Raw genomic sequence first — 11,508 nt, forward strand, 5'->3', positions numbered from 1 at the left:
CAGCCAGCAACTCCCACCTGCTCGCAGTGCAGACACCGCGCTCCACGTCCTGCTTTTCTGCGACAAAACTGCGTTTCGCATCACTGTCAATGGGTCTACCCTTCTTCTCACGTTTCCGTTTAGGAAGTTTAAACTCCCCTTTCTCAGCCGTCACCTCCCCCTCCATTGCCACCTCTGCTGGCCGAATCTCAAGCGCCGGATCTGCCATAGACCCCTCACGAGCAGCGTCGTGGGAAAAACCTGCCTCCTGCAGAGCAATCTCACTCTCAGGCATCACAGTAGCAACCACAGCCAGAGCCACAGTCTCCCCACTCTCATGTCCCACACACCCCAGTACAGCATGTACTACCTGTACCGGCACCCCGTTCCCACAAAGCACCCCAACACCACAAATCCCAACCTTCGCACCGACACCCGACGGTCCAGCCCGCTCCCCGTCCTGCACACCCGCCGGTCCGGCCCGCTGCCCGTCCTGCACACCCGCCGGTCCGGCCCGCTGCCCGTCCCCGGTCCCTGACCCAGACTCTACGTGCCCTCCTCCACCGCAGCACTGCCACCCCCTTCTTCCCTCGATCTCCTGCAGTTCTTCGCAATATGACCTTCACGGCCGCAGACAAAACACTTCATGAGATCAGACGTAGCGAACACAACATGGTCACAGACATCCAATCGAAAACGAAAGGCAACATTCAACTCCCCGTAGGTATCAGGAAACAACATATACAGCGGCCTATGAAAAGATACACCATGTTTCAGCTCGGGACTTTTACACCCAGCGGTATCATAGTGATATCCGACATAATCTGCCCGTGTCGGCTCAGCTCCGTGATCAAAACGACATTGGAAATATATGGCGGCACATTGGAAATAGTAACTTTCCGAGCCGGGACTGCAAGCGGCAAGACAGACACCAGGACTGCATCGACAACTAAACCCTCCAGAACCACTCTCCGCACTAACGCTTCATTAGCAAGAAAAACAACAGATTTATTCATCCGAGATGCGGATTTAATATTCCCACACCCCACCACTTTCCCCAATTCAATGACGCATCTTTCTACTGGGACGATCGCATCCACAATAAGTTTAATGCCGTGACGGCGAGTCAGGTTACTAAACCCCAGTCTCCCCAACTCGGGTGTAGCCATGGCGATCGCTGACAAAAGTCTGCTTCCCTGCACAAACCCAAACAGTAATACACTTTTGTACCACCCAAACCAACACAAAGAAAGAAAAGGCAAGAAGGAGAGAAGAAAAAACGGGGAAAAACCCCACTCACTCACTCACTCACTCACTCACTCAAGCTCTGCGCACTCCTCCACACTCCCGCCACACATGCACACTCCCGACAGACACCACGGTAGACAGACAGCAACAGACGATAGTCGATAGATAGATAGATTAATAGCATATTAAATAGCCTAATATTGTGTGACCTATAAGACATGGCGCCAAGACAACAGCAAGCCTACGCTCGCTGTCACAGTAAGACATCACTGAGAGTTTGGTCATGTGACTGAGCGAGATGCAGTGCCGATGAGGACAGCACTGCGTGGGTACAGCAGGTTGAAATACCACACGGCCTGTGAAACGGTCATCGGGGAATTCAGGGAAATGTATCCTGTCCTGGCAATGCTGGGAAAGATTGCCTGCACAATTCCTGCGTCCAGTGTGCCTGCAGAGCGTGACAAGGTGACAAGGTTGATGAGAATTGCAAGTTGTGACAAGGGGTTGCATGGCTTCAACTTTGCACAAGCAGCGGAGCACTTCTATTCAATGAAGTCGCGCCGCAAATAAACGGGAACTTGACAAACGCAGAATTCGGACCGACCAGCCTATTATTTTTTAGACCTAATTTTGTCTTCATTTAGCTTATTTTCAAGTTATTTAATTTGACGGGCTTGGAATGCAAAGAGACGTACATTTAATGTAGGCTATTGTCTTTATTTTATTAACAATAGCAAGGCTATTGGTTTTATTTTATTGTTGTAGCCTATATGCTTGTGAAGAGTTCATTCTGCTGACTAAATAAAATACATTTGTTGGATCATAGTGTTTGTGTTTTATTGCTGTTTAAATGTAAGCTATTATATGGCTATTTAAAACATATGTCCGATAATTGTTCTATATGACCGGAATTCAGGAATGTTATTGGCCATGTTGCCCATAAAAAAAAAAAGGCTAGCACAAACTCTGCTTAGATCACGGTATTCAGATATGAATTCTGTGAGGGAAATTGCAAGAAAACTAATAGTTTTACCTAATGGAATACAATCCTCAATTAATAGATGCAGAGAAAGTGTCAGCTGTGTAAACATGCGGCAGAGGCAGAAAAAGGAACATGCATTACAACACCTTGAAGATCAAAGTACATTTATAAAGATACATGAAATGCATTCCATTTTCAGCTCTTTCGAATAAACAGTATTTGAGATGAAAATCAAATCAGAATTTTACAGTGCCATTAGTAAACGCCAGCAGAACAGCTATTCATCGGGTAAATGAGATCAGCAATGCTGGACTTCAAGATTGTAATGTGTTCTTGACACAAAATACCTTTTACTGGAATCCCATCCCTTTCCAGGGATTGGTAGTGGACAGCTCACAGTGGAATGTGTGTCCAGTGATGAGACAGGACAGACTTGTGCTACCCAGACAATTGGGCTGTGATTTGATCCAGCTTCTGAAGTATTATCTATACAGACTACTGCCTGTAGTGCTCAATAATTACTATACTACTACTACTACTACCACTACTACTACAACAATTTTACCCAGCATGTGTGCATTTACCTTTTACCCTCAGCCTGCTCCCGCTCCATTTCCAGGTGGGCCAGCAAGGACCTTGCCTTTTTCTGTCTCCTTAAGATTTCAGACCTATCCCCGTTGATCTCATTTAAAGAAGAAGAATTCTGGCATCTTGTAAGATGTTCCCTCATTCATGGATATATTCTGATGGCTCTTCTCAGTCTAGTGCCGAGAGAGAAAAAGATAAATTGAGCAAGAGATGCTGACAATTCAAGTCAAGCAGAAGGTAAAAGACAACACTTTAGGTAGTGGAACAGTGCTCATTATGTAGGCTACAGAAACCTGTTACTGAGCTTGTATTACCTTAGACTTGAAAGAGCAGTCAACCTCGAACCAGGAGCCTGGCCTTTTGGATAATTCTTTTGGATTCTTAACTTACTGACTGTGGCCCATTCATCTTTGGGATTCCCTTCATTGTCGTACACAGACCCTGTGCTAGTCTTTACTCTGACAGGATGAGCACCACATGCCTGCTTTAAGCTGCAAATAGCATTTCAAGCAGTTTTAACACCCCATTATGAGGCCTCTTGTTAACAGTTCCTGAGAGGGGACAGCCTTGCAAACTGAAGTGTATCTTAAGCACATGGACTTGTCGGGCTCAACAGTGTGGCAGGGTTTAATTGATTGTGCATGACAGTGATTAATGCATTAAATGGGCCAAACAATCTTGCAATAATAATTTTGCTCTTGGGACTTCTTTGCATTTTTGGTTTGGAACAACGCAAGACCGAGTTCTCGAATTGCATAATCTCTTAGTAGCTCATTCTTATGTGAGGTGGGATTGCATTGCACAATAATAATATCCCCTCTCAAACTCATTAGATAAGTATTTTCTGATTTACCATGCACAACGGAAGCTTCCCTGGAGACTCATTAGCCTGTCTCATTTATTTATTTATTTTCTACATTTTATTCCCCCCAGTTTCTTAACTATGGAGCAAAAATGACATTTTACAGCCACAAGGGGATCTTTGCTGTTTTTCTAAGATGTCCCATGAGATCTGGAAGGCTCAACTGGCTGATTGGTGCAGTTGTCAATTATTTTCTTTGGAATTAATGCATCAGGTTTTCACATTTGGAAACTTGACTTGCAACCTTTGTATTCTTTATTTAACAATTTATTGCGAAAGCATTGTAAAGTTTTAGCAGTCATTATTATTTAGTTACTTTATCTTCATATGTCTTTTCAATGGTATTTTATTTTAAATCGGAATGCAAATATGATTAGTTTTGGTTTCTCTTGTTTGTAGAACTTAACTGTTACGGTCAGATGGAAAATGCAATTAAAATCCTAAAAACAGCTTTGGTAAGCTTTGGTCCTGTCTTTTAGGTTAGCTTGTATGTACTGCTTAATAAATATTATAACAAACACAAAGTAAAAACTGCTTTACTGGTCAGACATGTTCCTTTTAGTTATTTATTGATTCCTACCAGTGAAGATTAAAGGACTATTGTACTTGAACCATAACAATGCCATTTCCTGTACTGTTTCTTCAAGGGCAGGGAAGTTAAGATGGGCAGAATGTCAGCTAGATTAAAACGCTCCTTCTTTCAGAGGAGGGCAAGGACACTAAGAAGAGGGTGCATAATTGCAGTGCGACTACTAGTTCCTTATCATCTTCCTGTGTATTTGACATCTAATAGCTATCCTCGTCTCCCCTCTACAGTTCAGATTCTTTAAAGTGTGGCAGGGACTAGATTAATGGATGACTGATTACTGCAGAAGGATAACATTGCTGCAAAGGTAACTAGAAATATGAATAAATAAACTATATCCACGCATGCTCATCTCCCACTCCCTTCCCAGTAGGTATTCTTACACAAATGTCTATATAAATAGTTTAAGTTAATCCTGGACTTCAATGATTCTCCATTTAAAACTGCTATAATCAAACAGGGCAGACTGTAACATTATTGTGGCTGTGAGGCTGAAACCATTTTATTAGAATTGCTTTGTGCAGCTGCTTACCTTGTTGACTGACCATGCACAATTTATAACACTTCACATATGAGGTCCTCCAAAAACATACCTCAATAACTATAATATAATCCTGATTCAAAAATTCAGGAGATTCAGGTGAAGTCTGAATTTCTAAAAAACAATGTTTTATATAGAGAGGACAAAATAAAAGGTAAGTATTGCATGTAGCACAAAAGTTATTTTAAATATTTAAATAGAAGGTCAGTCTTTCAAACAGCAAACACAACATTGTTCTTTCTAGCAGATACAGATACAATCTGCTCAACATAGCCAACAAAATCATTTCAGATTCTCAGACACAGAAAAATGTACATAAAAGCAACCCAAAAAATAAGCTTCTGCAGCTACTTCTATTCATTAGAAAGAAATGCCCAGAATCTAAAAAAGGATGTACACTTTGTCTGATCAGTGACAGGAATCATGAGTACCGGTTTGTACGTTTGTTTCCGGTTAAGGGGAACTTTGCAATCCTGTCCGGTCTCAAAGTTGCCTGGTGAATATTATTGTTATTATTTATTAGTTGACACCATTTCCCAAGGTGAATTACAGTCACCAAATATACAGCTTTAAAAATAGAGCAAGAGCTATTAAATTACAATTTATTTCTTAGGCAGGGCAATTTAAAAAATGTGACAATATATCACATTATGTTTTACATACAATTTCCCATTTAAACATGTTCTTTTTTTACTGGAACAATCTAGGTGAGGTACCTTGCTGAAGGGAACAATGGCAGTGTCCCGAACCTAGGAATGATCCCACAACTTTCCACCCAGGAGGGAGCCCTGACCACTACTCCACTAGTAATATATTACTTCACTCCCAATAAGAGTAAAATGAACTTGGGGCAGATTAGCGGTAGTTTATCATGCCATATTATCATGCCATCTTTAAAGGCACACCGACCAATTGTTAAAACCCACTGGGAGCATTGAATTGGTCTCAGACCTCAGGACTACATGTTACAGGCTATATGATTCACCCTGCTTTCCTTGTGTGGATTTTAGCCGCATAAGCCAGGGTGCTGGATCCTGGTCCTCTAGGGCTGTATTGGCTTAAGGTATTCATTGTACGTCAACTCCTAACTGCCTAGTTCAACTGATCATTGGCTTAATTGGACAAATTTGACCACTTTCCTTATTATTAAATTATGGGTGATTGAAGGAAACCTATAAAACCTGCTGGACTGCAGCCTTCCAGGACCAGACATCAGCCAATTAGGAGTCGGTTCTTTGATATTTTGTTAATGTATATTATATTTTCATCTAAGGTGCTGGTGGCAGGTTTTATATTAGAATGGTAGAAAAGTAAGTATTCAGATTCACAATTATCCCAAGTCTGCCATAGTTAGAAAAGGATCTGCACATTCCTGTCAAGCTGAATGTTAACAGGAGATGCCTATACTTCAGTAGGGCTGCGTTTTTCATGAGAGCATGGATTCCATTTAAAGTCTTTCTCATGCAAACATTTATTTCAGTCGAGAACTTTAGGGCTTTAATAGCCTTCTTCATCTTCAACGACACCACAGCCAGCTAGAAGTGAACTGGGAATTTCATGAAAAAGGACAATTATAGTACCCAAAGAAGTGCTTCCTTGCTGTGCTACTCTGCAGAAGAAAGTAGCAGTCCCTCTATCTGAAGAACTGCTAATGAAATGGCCCAAGAAGAGAAAACATCAAGCTTTATGTAAGGTACTCCTCCAGACTGCTGGAGTGTGTCTGAAGAAAGCTGGAGAACTGCCACAATAGCCACTCCTAGAGCTGTTGAACCTCTGATAGAAGAAGCAACAGTAATTAACACTTCTCCATAGGAAATCTCTCAACTTAGGGAATTAATCTATGTCTCACTCCAAGTAAATTAGGATTCTTGTCAAGTCTTGTTTGGCAGCCCTAATTTATTCTCCTTTAGTTGTCTGTGATAACGGGCAAAATCTAAGCCTGTTCTGCTCATTCAAGAACTGCAAATACGCACAATCAGTGTTTAGCATCTAGAGTCCATTTCACACTAGCATCCTCAACCCGTGTCAACCTGGTCACATGACATTACTGCGAAACAAAGACCACACCGACATCACTGTGAATCCTATTACAGTGATGATAATAAAAGTGCATGCCAACAGTAACAGCACCAGTCCTACAAAGAGCATCCCTGTCACAACGTATTATAGACCCAGCTACTTTATTTAAGCCTACTCTTTATTATTGGATAATATTGATAATAATACATTCTTGTTGAATTTGTGTCATGTTAGATGCTGTTTGTTTTGTTTTACAGAAGATGCTTTTAACCTGCATGTTGTGTTGCATAGCAAAGTGATATCTGGAGTAAGTACAATAAAAACATTACTGTTAAAAGAGTAGAATGTGAGTGTTTGAATACATTAAATAACCCTCAGGCTAGATTTTATCTATAACTTATCATGTTCTCTATAAAGGCATCTTTTCTGCACACTTTTTCAATAAAGGCCTCCACATGCGCAATTGTTGTTCATTGCCATTTTCATTTCTAGTTAAACCAATAACTGCTCAGGTGAATCAAACCTTTTTAAAAAGTAAAGAAAAAGAGTGCAATCAATATAACTCGCTTACACATTCTGTGCATTCCTATATACATTTATATCGAGATTTTATACTGCCCCTCAAATAAATAAATAGATACAAACAGCCAGACACTAATCACCACTACATTGATCCAAAGTGTATGATACTGAAGTAAATAGAAAAAATCCACATCTTGTTCATTAAACAATCCTTATACATTTCTTTAATTTACTTGTATTCTTCCCGAAATAGAAAAAAAAAACACATTACTTCTGGGGCAAAGACAAGAGAGAATTATAAGAAGTTTGTTTGGTGAATAATTATCCAGCTGCTACAACCACTTGTGTTTCGATATGACAGTAAAAAGAAGCTGCATTGAAATTAATTGAGCGATTTTTTAAATGTCATTTTTCAAGCATTATAATACTTTTTAATTTTAAAGTGAGCACTGAGGTTTATATATATATTTATATACATGCCCTGCATATATATGTATATTTAAAAACTGTGATTTCTGCTAACAAGTGTATATGAATATAAAAGGTTTGTTTCAACCAAGCTGTAATTAGTTTAACTGTTCTGAGGATCAACTGAGATTTGCATTTCACTCGGCAAAGAGTTTGAAAAAGCAATTTAAAGACTAACAATCCAAAGTATAACATGGCTGAATAGGAATGTATTATTATTATTCAATAAAAATGAAAATATCGAGTTCTTGGGTCTTAAAGGGGTTAATGCAGTGTAATGGTTGGCGCAGGGATGGAGCTCTTACTTGGATAGGTGCTATGTGTTGCTAATTTACCCAGCTGGACTTTAAGCTTGCTTTGAGATACAGAAAAAGCCAGACTTCTGTCAAGTTATCCTGAAAGGTATCTGGTTAACTGGCAGATCAGAAGACTAAGGGCCGAATTAAAATCAAAACTCTGACCCACCCGCTAATAACAAACTACAAACCTGTACATCATAGTGGTTACATTTGTGATTAGAAGAAAGTGGCATCTAATTGAAAATGAAGCCACAACTGAGTACAGCAGTAGTTTTCTATTAGCGGATGGGTCAAAGTTAATAATGTACATTGTATAAAAATGTACCAGATTAATTAATCAATCTTATTAAACAGTAAGAGAAATCTAGTTTTAGTTAGCTAAGGTTAGCAAACTTAGACATCAGTACTGTTATATTAACTATAGCTTCTTACTAAATAATGTTACTCTTCTGCCTTGAGTGATTCAGCATGTTATTCGTATGATGTATAAGTTATTTAAATGTAGCCTAAGTTATTTAAAGGTTGGTGTACTGGTGCCTCCATGCAATTTTAAGTTATTCAAATCTAAATTAATTTTAAATTGTCAATGGCTTGGTGTTGCCACAATATACATCTATACGTTTTTAGTACATTTTCTTGTTATTTTCATTATTACTGTATCATAATCTTATTTTTTATTGGATGGGTTTGCGACACACACACAAATATGGAAATGAATCTTTCTCCACTTGGTTTTCACTGAAACTGAATTAAGGATGTCTGCAAAGAAATAAATAATAATAGCAATGATAATACTGTATGAGAGTCTCTGGTTTGCTCAGTCCTGGAATTGTTTACCTCAGTGAGTGAGTGACATCTACATTCGCCATCAATAAGAGCACAGTCCCATCAAGCTCCAGGCCTGGACATAGCAGTTCTAACCACTGGTACAGCTGTGACTGTGATGATGTTTCATATGGATTGAGTAACAGGAGGGGTTGGTTGACTCATATGAAAAAATAAAAGGGGAGAAAATATTCCCATCTTTTTTCAAAATACAGGAGACTAGTAATCCAAGGAAGAATTATACCATTATCTACAATTCTACAGACAATGTTGGAAATGGGTTGCAAATCCAAGGGTAATTTGTGTGAAATTCTGCTACCTGATGTTTTACAGCCAATTGGTCTCATGTTAGATGGTATGTTTGCAAATCAGGCAAAGCTTTATTGTAAACATGTTTTGTTCAAGAATTAATCCAATACACAATGAAGTCATATATGAAAGAAAAAAAACACTTATCATTGATTTGATCATGGCAGTGGTGGGTAACCTAAATTAAGCAATGGGCCGCAAGTCCAGGTGTCAAATAACTGCCTGTGCAACAAGACCCCTTTACCACAATTACAAGCCACAAATGCTACATTTAAAAAATAAAATAGCAATATCATGCAATAAATTCATATCAACAATCTATTAAAGAAGTAACACTGATACAAAATAAACAGTTGTCATACATATACTACTTTATTCTTAATTTATTTTTTGGGGGGTGGAAGTGGATGTACTTTGGGCTACATTAGGCCTGCAAACCACAGAGGGACATGGGGGGTTCAAAGTGGGGGGAGGTTAGCAGTGCATGCAGGTGGCAGGAGGGTGGATGCAGGGGTTCCATCTGTCCATAGTGTTTTGGATTATTCTGTATTGTAGATTGTGATTTGTTTTGTTGGCATGTTTGCTTAATTACCACAAAAAATAAATATAAATATTGTTTAAAGAAATTGCTGTTTAATCCTGAATTAATCATTGGCACCCTTGGCACTTAGTGAATTGAACAAACCAGACTATGGGCACTCCAGCCTAACAAAGGTTCGCCATCCCTGCTCTAGAACTGAGCTTCTGGACACGTGATTCAATTATGACCATCTAAGGCCTGATGCCCTGCCTTTTCCTTCAATTAAAACATTAGCAGCAGCTTTAATCAGTGGATGATTAACAGCTTGAGTGCTGCCTCCGGTCCCAGTTATGACATCATAAGCGGCAGACGCGTCACATCCCCACATGCTACAGGGTCAGGACACACTTGCAAGTGCAACAGCGCCAGTGGATACACCGAGCTCAGGATTTGCATCATCCTTCCAGTTGTTTTCATTTGTATCACCCATCTCAGCGTGTAGAGGAGCGAATGGAGTAGCTAGCAGTCAGTGAAGAGTAGTCAGTGACATTTTCATTCAGTATGATGGTGAACTGTGGCAAATGGGTGAAACGGTTGTGCCAGCCGGCAAGGAAAGTGACCTTAGTGATGCTGGGTCTGGACAAAGCTGGGCAAACAGTGACTCTGAAAGGAATTTTGGGAGAAAATCCAGAAGACGTGGCCCCCACCGTGGGCTTCTCCAAAATCGACCTGAAGCAGGGGGACTCCGAGGTGACCATTTTTGACTTGGGTGGGGGCAAGTCGATCCGGGGCATCTGGCAAAATTACTACACCGAGTCGCACGGCGTGGTGTTCCTGGTGGACTCCAGCGATGTGGAACGCATGAGTGAGAGCAGGGACACCCTGGCCGAGGTCCTGAGACACCCGCGCATCGCCGGGAAGCCCGTGCTTGTCCTGGGCAACAAGCAGGACCGCGACGGGGCCTTGTACGAGGGAGAACTCGTCCAGTCTCTCTCCCTGGAGAAGCTAGTGGACAAGTGTCACTGTACAATCGAGACGTGCTGCGCTGTGATGGACAACAGCATGAATCGGGAGCACCCCGTCAAGAGGGGGCTGGGCTGGCTGCTCCGCATCATCCACTGCGAATACGCGGCCTTGAACGGAAGGACACGGCCGAGCAGAGGGCCCTGGAGGAGCAGGACAAGCGCGACAGAGCGGAGCGAGTGCGCCGGGTCCGAGAGGAGCGGGAGCGGAGAGAGAGGGAGGAGGCCGAGCGAGAGGGGAGGGCCGCGCCGGAGGAGCAGGCGGAGGACGAGGACGGCATCATGTCCAATCCTTTCCAGCCCATCGCTGATGTCATCACTGGCAACGAGGCCAAGCAAAGGACGGAGGCCAAGGAGAGGAAACGGTGCAGGTGACGGCAGTTCACCTGGCTCCCGGGCCGGCAGACGACGGGGGCAGAGGAGGGGAGCCGTGAGAAGGAGGACAAGCGGAGGAGAGAGGAGGAGAGGGAGAGGAAGCCGAGGCGGTTCCCCTGGTGCTGGGGCTGGCGCAGGACATGCCCAATGATGACGGGCGAGGCGGAGGAGAGCAGCCCCCGGGAGGCCGACAGCGCTGTGTACAGTAACTTCACAGCGACTGAGAGTAGACTACAGCAACACGCACCTAAACCAGACCCTGTGGCTGTACATTCAGGAACGTCATAGCATGCTATTATTACACATCAACATAAAGAAAGTCTGGAGCTCCGGTTCTGCACAAACTTGAGAAACAAACCCGGT

General features: G+C 41.9%; 1 pseudogene; it reads left to right on the plus strand.

Annotated features, from left to right (window-relative positions):
* Window positions 1–340: 340 nt before the first annotated feature.
* LOC136713266 (ADP-ribosylation factor-like protein 13B pseudogene) lies at window positions 341–11,145 on the plus strand (annotated as a pseudogene).
* The last annotated feature ends 363 nt before the right edge of the window (window positions 11,146–11,508 follow it).

Source organism: Amia ocellicauda, chromosome 2 (assembly GCF_036373705.1).
Source record: "Amia ocellicauda isolate fAmiCal2 chromosome 2, fAmiCal2.hap1, whole genome shotgun sequence".
In the NCBI taxonomy this organism is placed as follows: Eukaryota; Metazoa; Chordata; class Actinopteri; order Amiiformes; family Amiidae; genus Amia; species Amia ocellicauda.